Consider the following 11,924-nt stretch of genomic DNA (forward strand, 5'->3'; position numbering starts at 1 on the left):
AAAATATCTAAAAAATAATATATTTATATTTGATGGATATATTAATAATATTTATTTTTAAATCTCTATATTCTCTTATATCTGACTAAAATAAACAATTGTTTTTTCATCAAAAACTAAAATCTTAAGCAAATATATATTTTTTATCAAAAAAATATTTTATGTTAGTATAAGTAAATATGTTACTAATACCCAGCGAATAAACATTTTTTATTTCTTAGATATTTTTTTTCTCAATATCTACATTCAATGTATGTATACATGTATACATTTCTTTTATCACGAGCTGTTAAATATATCCATATTTAAAGACAAGAACTCGTGCGAGGTAACGTGAATCTAAACGTAGCCCCGATGTAGCGTCGATGTAAGAAACAGTCACGGTTTAATCGAAAAATATCCTTAGCTTCGTGTTCGTGCATTGGTACTTTTATCTCGCGACACCTTAAGGCGAGAGAAAGGGAGGACTCACACCCGGAATTATTCAATTTTCATAAGAACCTGAGGCAACGCTCATGCATCCGTTTATTCCCTCAATTTACGCGCACGGACGTCGCACCGATCGACCCGACAACGACGTCGCCGTCGACAACGTCGACGACGACGACGATGTGCACGCGCACCAGCTCGGGTACCATATGCATGCTCGAATGCACGCACGCACGTATGCATGCATGCAGGCAGCATGCACGCGCGCGCGCGCTCCTACGTACTCACGCAAGTACGCACAGGCGTGGAAACGGCGTAGAACGGGAGGGCGAAACGGGTCGGAGAGGGATGAAGATGGAGAGGCGAACGTACCATACGATCTCTCGCCTCCGTAAGCGCTTCTGTCAACTGTACGTCGCAGCCGCATTGCTCGCGCGCTGCAGTCAGCCTCCGCATCCGCCCTCGGCCCCCGGCCGCCCGTCGCCCCGCTCCCGTACCTGCAGTCGCAGCCACGGCGCGATTGTGTGTTCCGCGGTGCATGCCGTTTGTCACCATTCAAGACGCTGACGCCGAATGCCGAGCGAGTTTCGCCACGAGTCGACGGCGAGAGGATTCTCCATCGAGGTCTCCCCCGAGAGGCCGACGAGGGCAGGAGGGCGAGAGGGTGAGCGGGACGCTCGCGCGTTTGCGGAAGACGCCGTAGCGATACTACAGGGTGCGGCGGCGTCGGCGGTAAGCAGCGGTGGCGGCGGCGGCGGCGGCGGCGGCGGCAGCGGCGGCAACGGCCGACGGTCTCGTGCAAATTTTAGGCGATGTTACGTACGCAGTTGCACGAAGGAATTGCTACGCGACCGGCTGTTTTAACAGTTGCGTTATTATGAATATGTAAAACGTCCTCCTACGTGCGACCTACTTGTATCGCGGGGGCAGTCACCCACATACGCGCGTCCGATGAAAATCGCCCAAGAGCTTTACGACCGATGCGTCGGCTCCGCTTCGAATTGCACCCCGCAATCGCGGATACCTCGTGTTGCCGCGTCGTCGCGTGTCTTCAAAGTTCGATAAGTATCTCGATATTATTAGCGATAAGACGGCGGATGTGAACAGAAGTAATCAATTTGGAGTTTTTCAAAAAAAAAAGAGAGAAAAAAGCACGAGAGAGAGAGAGAGAGAGAGAGAGAGAGAGAGAGAGAGAGAGAGAGAGGCGTTTGAAGAGCGGTAACAGTTGGTTCTTTGTCCCAGCGATGTACACGCGAGCTGAGGGAAACAAAGGATACAACTGAATCCAATAGAGTCCTCCTGTCCACAATGCACGCGGCGCGATTACGCTCTGTACCTTGCGAAATCAACAAGATTATCCATCGGCGAAATCAGACCATCTGCGCATTGTTCAGGCTTGTGATCAACAAGCGTACACGATATGTGCCCGGCCGGGGCTACCACCCTCGTGATGTTTACGATAATCCTCGCGGCGTTTGAGGACGCTGGTCGTTGTCGACACGATGTGACGCGTCCCGGAACTTTAGCACAGCGCACAACTCGCGGAATCCACTTTGCGAGCGATCTCTCATCTTTCGCAGGGACCCCCTCCGTCACAGACCGCTAATTCGCCTCCGAACGATTCGTATCGCGAACCTCGAACTCATACTCCTCGATAATGCCGCGAAACCGAGCCCGCCGGAAGAGAGCTTCCCGGCGCGACGGCGAGAGGCGGTCTAAACGCGCGGTTTAATAATTAAAACGATCGATCGATCGCACGCGCGCTCACACTAATCGTACCGCGAGCGGCGACGACGGCTTGATTTGCATTCTACCCCTTTTCTCGTCACCGGCGTTCCGCGCAGTCTGCCGCGAACAATGCTCTCTCGCAACAAGTGCGCGTCTGTCTAAAAAATCCGATTATCGCTCCGTAATGCGGCGCGCTCGCGATATCGCAGCGTCGTCCCCGGTCGCCATCGATTGTTAATCGCCACGAACTGACATTTTCCGACCGGTCAGCCCGCGGCGGATCGCCCATAAGCGAATTTCGGGGCTCCCGCTGGTCGGTTTCCGCCGGCGATTCGGCCGCTTTGCGTTCGCGCACTCGCGCGCTCGCGAGCGCCCGTGCCTTCCGCCTCATCGATATTCTATTAATATTTCAATATTCCGTGCCAGCTGCTTCAGACACGAGACAATATCTACGGCAAGTATGCATCTGTCGGCCCGTGATGCAGTGGTGCCGCGAGAGAACGCTCGGCGGAACACGTCCGTCATGTGCAATAACGTAAGATGGCCTGGCGCTTTACGCGCCGACGGTGGCACGTTTCTCCCGATCGTGTTATGCGCCGGTCGAAAGTGCGCTCTGATTTCGACGATTGCGCCGACACGCTGTCCGCCACCGCGCCATCGATCGATCGCGACTCCCGAGACGATGTGAGTTCCTCTCCTCTCCTCTCCTTTCTCTCTCTCTCTCTCTTTCTTCCTCTCCCTTCCTCTCTTTCTCTCTATCTATCTATCTATCTCTTTCTTCCTCTTGGCATAGCGCGTCCTTTTTTCACTACGCGCAAACGAGAAATCGACGTGACTTCGAAGACGGAGTCCTCGGTATTGACGCGCGCGTGCATAATGCAGAGGAGAATCTGCCCGAGGACGCGCGTGTGTGTGTACGTGTGTATAGCTATTTCTAGGTTTATGGGTGCGGGACGCCATTGTTAGATCGGGTTTTGTTAGATTTTTCGGCATTGTGCGCTTTTTTCGCGCAAATGGAAATCAGTATGACTTCGAAATGGATTTCGATGTAGACGCGTGCGAGCGCGCGGAAAGTAGGCAAAGACATTTCCTCGAGAGAACGTGCCCCGCTATTTCTAGTCTTCTCCATTCTTAGATCGACGATCGATACACGTTTTTCCAGCTCGCGCTGGAGCGGAAATCGATGCATCTGTAAAGCAGAATCCTCGCAGAAGGATGGCGGCGCGCGCGATAGATATGAGAAATAATTTCTTCGGAAATGAGAGACGGGACTGTATGTCACACCGAGAGTCGCGGTCTACTATCGTTCCTCGCAGTTGGGCGACAACCCCTTTCTTCAACGATAGATATCATCACCAGATGTTTTCGAGCGGCAGATGGCATTTTGTATAATTTTATTACGCTTATCGCGCGCAAACTCTTCGCTAACTGCGTGACAGTTTCCGCGGAAATGAACGCGCAATTCGGACGTTCTAAATTTCAAAAGCCAATCGTGATACGCGAGCTTATCTTATTGCAACAATGACGATCGATCCAATTAAAACTTAAGTACGATTCTAATTTCGAGTTGAAGCGACGTAATTAAAGTTTATACATTATGTCCCGCATTCTCGCTGCTCATAACGTGCAGCATGCAAATTGCACGTTCGCCATTACACTTTATTATTATAAATACCTGCTTCCCAACGCACCAATTTGCACCGTGAATTCGATTCGCCGGACGTAACCTCCTTCCGACTGGCTTCACTACACTGAAACGAAATAACATAACATCAGTTAATGTTTAATTAATATTAACACATCATTATCATATCGTAGAAATAATATTTAATATATTTATAAAATGTGAGAAGACACAAGTCTTCGAGGAAATTTTCGCGATTCCTTTTCGTGCCTACGCACTGAGAAAAAAAATGTCTGCTATTCATAAATGTAATCATATAGAGAAACAATTACTATTACTTTTTTAATTAAATTCTATTACAACGTTAGTGATAATAACCTTATACGCGTGTTATCAATACCATTTTCGTTTTGGAACAACTAACATATGATTAAGATCAAAAATAACTACACTGAGAAAAATATGCTTGGAAATTTATTTGATATATGTAAATTTTATATTCACAGAAATAAATTTCCAAGTATTTTTTCTCAGTGTATAATTTTAAACAGATCAAACATTTCTTTCTTTTAGTGCGTGCGCGTTTATACTAAGAGAAAAATACGTAAAAATTAATAAATATTTATTTGGTCACAACACATCCACTTAAATCTAAATTCCTTTATTTAAATAAAATTTATTTAAATCAAATAAATAACTACTTTCACACACAAAAATTAAAATTTTCTTAAAGCTTGAAGAAAATATATATTTTTTTTATTTGAGAAATACTTTATATTAGAATATAAATAAATATGCTCTTAGTAACTATCAAATAAATATTTTTTAGATCTTCTTTCTCTTGATGTACGAGATTCGTCTTGAGATCATACTGATCTATTTGCACGAATGATCTATTTGATCTATCTGCTATTTGCACGAAAAAGCGCATGTAAAAAAATCTAGTAAAGATAAATCTAATAAAATCTTATATAGACTGAGATATTTTACAATCGTATATTACGGATCATTACGAAATCTTATATCTTCGATCTTAGCAACCACAGAAGAATAACATTCTTAATATTCTATTCTCTGATAAGAAAATCGATTACTGAGTTCACTTCCCTTCTCTTAAGTAATGGTTATCTTCAACGAAGAATATTTCCTTGATAGTAGTTTTAAAATATCACAAATTTGAGAAAATTTTATTATCATGTGCTCGAAAGAATAATTTATTCTCTTTGCAAGAATATTATAAAACTTCATCGAAGAAAAAGTTGGTCCGACTCTATGTGGTAGGTAAACCGAGTTATTGTTTTCATTTAATATTCTTGATTGAAATTCTAAACTTGCTGGAATTTAGAATGTGTTTTGAATAAATTTGGCGTATGAAGAACTTTTCGTGGATAAATTCACATGGATGTATGAATTTACGAAATACTTGAAGTAACTTGAATGTAATATGCATGTTTCTGTGTGCAGAATCGCTTCAATACTATGTCAGATTACAGTCGAATCGACGATTTTCTTGTCCAAGCATACTCTGCCGTTTTTCCCAGCGATCTATCGCGTATACCGCGTGTCACAATTGTACACGCGAACATGTGTCATGACGAGAGCGCGTACGACCATCGCGCAGAGTGTAAAGCTAGCCACACACACTTTCCGTAACAGTAACCGTAAGACATAACGTAAGAATTGACCAATACATTGAGAATCGTCGAATCATAAGGTCGCCATTTTTATGAATACTCGATCGTAATTGGTCAATTCTTACGTTACGTCTTACGGTTACTGTTACGAAAAGTGTGTGTGGTTAGTTTAACGCGCGAGATACCGAGAAGAATGGCGTTTGTTTCACGTTCGTACGTCGATTTCTCGCCGAGTTGTGGACGCCCGAAGTTCCCGGAGCTTTTTAAAGCGGCGCACGACCCTTGCCGGCGACCTGCGACACGCGCCTAACACATTGTAGCACGTTCGCGCCGCGCGGACTTCACACCTCGTCCTCGGCGGCGCGCTCGCCGAAAAAGAGCGGCGCGCAACATTGTCGGCGGGCCTCGGTCCCCGTCAAAGGACTCGCCGCTCGTCGATTTCTCCTCGTGGAAACGTCGTAGAGACGTGGGGTAAATTGCATTCGAAAGCTGAGACTGCCCCGTAGCCGATGAGCATTCGTTTTGTATCGATCAATATCATCGATATCATCGATTAATTTTCCGACTGACTTGCGATTAATTTCTGTACATTAAGGACAAGTTGAATCATTAAGGATTTCTGTACATTAAGGATCTTGAGTTGAAAATAAATCTTGTGTTTGCGTCAAAAATGAATCTTTAATCTCTAAACTGTTTGCAGTGGAATCTCATTTAAAACAGGTGAAAAGTGGCAGTTTACTCTAAAGGGACGTCTACATTGTAAGTAAGCAGTAAGAAGTAGAAAGTAAGAATAAGAAATTGACCAATCATAGTTGATTATTCTTCTCACATTCGACTGTGGTTGGTCAATTTCTTACTCTTACTTCCTACTTCTTGCTATTTACTTCCAATGTAGACGTTCCTTAAGTCTATTACTCGAAGTAACAGTGAAAATATTGCCACTCTTGCAGCGCAAAAGTGAATGTTTCACTCGAGCTTAGAGAGGGTCCTGACGCCATATAAGCGAATGTTTCAGTTGAGTGAATATGTTCCTGAAACGATGAAGTACATCAGATTCACTCTTCAATTTCGAGTGACTCGGTAGTCACTCCGTACTTTCCCAGTAAAATTTCACCTCGAGAGCAAATTTTGAAGGATAAATTGAGTGAAAAATAAATGAATAAATGAATAAAAAGGCGCGATTTTCAATAAAAAGTGCAAATCTCAATTCGAGCAAAACGGATTTAAAGTGAATCGCGGAAAGTACACTGAGGAAAAAATTATCTTAAAATCATCAAATTTCTTTGATGGGTGCCATTAATTAACACATTTATTTAAATCTAAATTCTCTTTATTTAAATCACATATTGTTTACTTAAATCAGATAAACAATATTTAATTTAAATAAAGAAAATTTAGATTTAAGTAAATATATTAATGGCATCAAAAATATATTTGTTGATTCTAAGATAATTTTTCCCTCAATGTATAATGCTCCGTCGAAGAAACGACGTCGGCTTACATTCTCAAGAGATCAGAGATGTCGTTCGACATCCACTAACCGCGTCACGGTCGCGGCAACACGTTTCAAGTGAGATAATCAGCAAGTAGGTAAATCCTCTTAATACCCGCTCTCCCCCGCCGAACGGAGCAAGGAATCATATCGGACTTGAGAGAGTTCAGCTGCTACCCTAGCCACGCGGAGTTATTATTATCACTCGTCGGAGATACTCGGCGCGTGAATCGGCTGTAACAGAGTGGCGATAAGGGGGGACCGTTTGCATTCCGCAGCTACGTGCTACGTGTCGCATAATTACCCGCGAGAGTAGTCGCAATCAGCGTACTCTCTCGTATACGCTCGCCATTACGGCACATCGCGATCGACATTAGATGCAGCTCGCAACTCGACTTTCTCCATTGTCCTGGCTGGTAATGCGTAATGCTCTTCCTCTCTCTCTCTCTTTCCCTCTCTCCCTCTTTCTCTCTATCTCTGTCTTCCTCTTTCTGTCTGTCTCTAGCCGCTTCTCTGGAAGATAACTCTCCCTGTTGGCGGTTTCACCTCCCCTCTCAGATAAGGATTGCGTAACGTGAAATTATTCGCGCGCGAACAATGAAGCCGCATGCGTTCGCGCGCGATCATTGCGCGTCGGTGCGATTATCGCGGCGAGTGAATTACCGCGTCGAGTGTATCGCGATAAGGATCGATCGAAAGTTCGAATAGCCGGTGCCATCGAGTACCACTCTCTCTCTCTCTTCTTCCTTCTCTCCCTCTCTTTCTCGCTCGCTCGCTCGCTGGCTGGCTGGCTCTCTCGTCTCTCGTGGATGAGTAGACGGGCTAATTAGACGATTGAACGTTACTCGAGAAGCAAAAGCGCTTCTAACGAGCGCCGCTGACCGCGATACACCGATTGCGGGTACGCGGAAACGATCGGCGTACGCTAACGAGACCGTTCTCAGGAGCACTCGTGCTGTTCGAAATGAAACCCATCGTTGAACGGATTATTAATGAGCGAGATAACGATGCCGCCGATGGTTCGGCAATGAACGACGGCCGCACGGGAGCTTCTCGAATTGTGACGCATCCTTGGGGACTATGCGCCCACACGCTGGCCTCGACGCTAAACCAGCAAAAAATGTTGCTCCACTTACTTGATCCGATTGAAGGATTATACATCGCGTACGTATCGTTGGATTCTCCAAGACGTACTCACTTGCATTGCAATCCTTTTCATATTGTTTATATAAATTTATCATAGAAAATTGAAAGTTTTAATTTTCAATTGTTTAATCTGTTCAGGGGATAAAATATCTCGATTTTTAATCGATAACTAACTAGGAGAGCAAAAATTTCCGAAACCATGCAATTTAATTAAAAGAGAACAAGGGAGGGAGGAAGCGAGAGGGAGGGAGAGAGATAGAGAGAGAGAGAAAGAGAGAGAGAGAAGAGAAAGCTTCATCGAGAAGCCGACGGACCGCAATTACGCGAGATCGGCGCGTGTACGTTTTCGAAAGGACTCGAGCTCGAAAGCGAGCGCACGTCGCACGGCTCTATGGATGAAGGGCCACCCTTGGCGATGGTAATAATAAGTGTCGCGTGGCGAAAGGGTGCCGGTGTACGCTGGCCCTTTCAAGCGGCCGCCGGAGTGCCGTTATTAATGGAGAACGAAATAAATTTCGGAGCACGGCTCGGCTTATTATAATCCTCTGTAGCTGTATATACGTTGACGCACCGCGCCTACTCTCCGCCTCACCCCCTTCGACTATTCGCGTCGTCCCTCCCCGGTACTTTCACCTTTCTGTCATCGTCCCCCTGCCCGGCGCGCGCGCGCGCGCGCGCGCTACACGCTGGATTATCGTACGCTATGTCGAGGTCGTCGAATTATTCCACGGTCGGTGGCGCGACGCATCGCCCTTTTTCAGCCCGCCGGGAATGCTCATTTCTCACGGGTGAGAAAATGCACGCCCCTCTTCTATGCGCGCAATCCCGCGCGCGAAATTACTTTTGTCTTGCCGCGGCAAGAGCGTGAAAGTTTGCCGGTTATCGTTATCGGCGTACTCGCAATATACGCGCTCCGTGCTCCGACGAATGCCGCGCGCTCGATTCAGTTGCTCGGGCTTCCGCCGCGCGCTATTAATATGAGCCGTTTCACTCCACGTGAAATACGAGTGCTCGGTGTCGCGGCGCTCGGAATCGGATGTATTTTCTTAAGATCAATAGCCCGCGCGCCCTGCCGTCCTCTACAGAAAATGTATCGCACTCCGATCCATTAATTTAGATCCCGCTCGTGACCGCAGACGAGATCGTGCGGTTGCACCAAGAATCATGGCTTGAGCCGGGAACTCGAACGTCGAACAAAGTTGCCCGCGAGGGACCGCAATACTCTTCTCCATGCCGTACCGATACAATATTTACTCGGATCTCGTACGGGGGCGACTTCAAAATAGTTGCATATTTCAGGGGTAAAGAGAATGCGCGCGTGCGACTCGGATTTACGGATTATATCTCGCAACGACGATTTATCGCGGTTCGAATAATCGAAATTTTGTCCTGCGTGCGAGGGTAAATAGGTCGAATGTAAATAAATGTGTTTGTTGCCATCGTTTTTGTACGAATCTATTTTCAACGCGTACAATGTTGGGTCTGCGAGACCCGAATGAATATTCGACCGCTCGACAACTTTCGCAAAAAGTCCGGCAAAATTTCGAAATGGCACAAATTTGCTCGCAGATTTTGATTCAATTGCGCTGCTGTCTTATAACTGAGGCTTTTCTATATCTACATACCTAAGAAAAGGGATTGAAATTAAAGGTGAAGGGCTTCCACAAAAGTCTTGCGTGCTAGAATTTACTGTGGTCATGAAAAGTAAATAAAAAGTAAATAAAATAATAAATATAATAAGACAAGAATAAAAATATATAGATTTTCAGCAAAGTTGGTGTAAGTTGCCCGGTTTTAACGGATTCAGATTGTACTGCATGTTTCAAAAAATATGATTATACGCGCGCGTGCAGGGGAGTTGAATATTATTATATCGATATATATCGAGACGTGACAGCTCTTCACACACGGAAAGCATTCCTCTTATGCAAAGCAATGCGCGGGGAGATCATTCTCAATTTGTCGAACGATTGAATTCAACTAATGTCCTCAAAGACAGTACATTTTTTATTGACGCGTTAAATCTAGAGATTTTGACGTCTCGTTGTGCGAGGAGTGGAGGGCACACGAGTTTGACACTCGCAGGAAGATTTGCCAGCGTCTAATCTTCGCGTTTTCGATTAATGTTTCATTAAGTTCTGTTGATCTTCGGAATTCCTGGTAGCTTTGGATCTCACGACGATGTCGAAGTACCTTGTTTCCCTTGAAAGATCGTCATTCCGACGCTCTCCTCTGCGATTCTCGCCGGGTGTTTACGTAGGAAGGCGAAGTCGAAGGGAGATGCAGAATCGAAGGACGGGGTGTTGGCGTGTCGGGATGCTTCAAGCCGGCAGCTTCGCGTGAAATTCGAAGTCGAGAAATCCTGCCGCGGATGCGAACGCGGGATCGCGGAATTAACCGATACGTCGCTTACACTCGATTTAACGCGTTTAACGCAGAGGCTGTTTTTCGCGAAGGCAACAATTTTCACTCCTCTGCAAAATTAATCTCGCTCATGCGCTTGGAACGAAAAAAGTGTCTTGACAGTTCAAATTGATATTCGCCAGATTATTTTCCTCTGACACAACATGGAGAACAACAACTAGAGATGGCAATGCTAAAGTTTGTAATCCAAAAATAATTCAAGAGGCGAAAAGAAGCTTTCAATTGTTCGCTCGATATCTCGCTGACACGTTCTACGCGCGGCGAATAAAAGAGAAAACAAAAAAAAATAGAACGCACGGTGTACCTATCGTACTTTGCAAAATGCCGGAAAAACTCGATCCCGAATATTCGCGGGTAGTTGCGTCTTTCTCAAAACGTGCTGCGAAGTTTGCATATCATTTAAAGGGGATGGCTCTCACTCCAAAAAGAACGGAGAGAGGGTTCTTCTTCGGAGGTAACCGCGGAGCCAACGAAAAGTACTCGTCGCGCTCGTTATCGAGCGCACGGCAGTCGCGAGTGGGACTAAATAGCCGCGTTCTTCGCGTGAGCCGTTAAGCGCACACGCTCGATTTCCATTGCAGAATCGCGAGAGTATCGCAAGCGGCGAGCTACGCCCCGCGAGATGTCTGACGGTCCAGGCGGCGAGGCAAGGCGAGGCAAGGAGAGGCAAGGCGAGGCAAGGCAAGGCATGGCAGGGTGAGGCGAGGCGAGGCGAGGCGAGGCGAGACGGGACGAGACGAGAAGAGAAGAGAAGAGACGGGGGTAAGAGCAAGATGGTCTCGAACCGCAGGTGCAACCCGCCGCTACTCGAACGCCGCACACGACGCACGTGAGCGTCGGTGCGAACACAACCCGGGGTCGCACAGTGCCCTTTGCCCCTCCCTCTCTCCCTCCCTGCCTGCCTCTCGCTTTCTCGCTCTCGCTCTCCTTCGCCCCGAACCACATCGAATCCCACGGGATAAAACCAAGCCCGGGCCGCGTTCCCTCCTTTATACGCGGTCGTGCGGCGGCGAGAGGTTCCTCCGCCGCTCCGTCTGGACCGGTCCGTTTATCCCGCCAAACTTTCAGCCCCGCCGAGTCTACGGGCGTTCGACCAGTTCTCAACCTCCGCCACCCCCGTCGTCTACCACTCCCTCCCTCCCTCTGCGCGTCGGTTCCCGACCGCCACTTGGAGCAGACACCCCGGCATCCACGACCGAACGCCCGGGGGCTCCGGGCTTCCTGAATATTTTATTTACTCGCCGCCTGCTTCTTCTCCTTCGCTTCCTTGAGCTTCGTTGCACCGTCTTTCTCTCTGGTCTATTCATCGCGCATTCTTCTCCGCCGCAGGCTTCGGCCTGAACAACGACGCTGCTCTTATATGATTCCGTGTCTCTTTTCTCCCTCTGTCTCTCTCTCTCTCTCTCTCTCTCTCTCTCTCTCTCTCTCTCTCTCTCTCTCTCTCTCT

The 11,924-nt window shown here is 46.7% G+C and overlaps 1 protein-coding gene across 2 annotated transcripts in view; it reads right to left on the bottom strand.

Annotated features, from left to right (window-relative positions):
- Window positions 1-11,924, bottom strand: part of LOC116844888 — a 353,179-nt gene that overhangs the window by 271,944 nt on the left and 69,311 nt on the right. Inside the window, exon 2 of one of the 2 annotated variants that reach the window (XM_032817009.1) lies at window positions 3,833-3,908. The gene's annotated coding sequence lies outside the window, so the exon portion shown is untranslated. The remainder of the gene's footprint in view (window positions 1-3,832; window positions 3,909-11,924) is intronic. The other variant, XM_032817010.1, reaches the window with a different exon arrangement.

Source organism: Odontomachus brunneus, unplaced genomic scaffold (assembly GCF_010583005.1).
Source record: "Odontomachus brunneus isolate Ranch 3 - 2012 unplaced genomic scaffold, Obru_v1 Obru_scaffold_047, whole genome shotgun sequence".
NCBI classification, from domain to species: Eukaryota; Metazoa; Arthropoda; class Insecta; order Hymenoptera; family Formicidae; genus Odontomachus; species Odontomachus brunneus.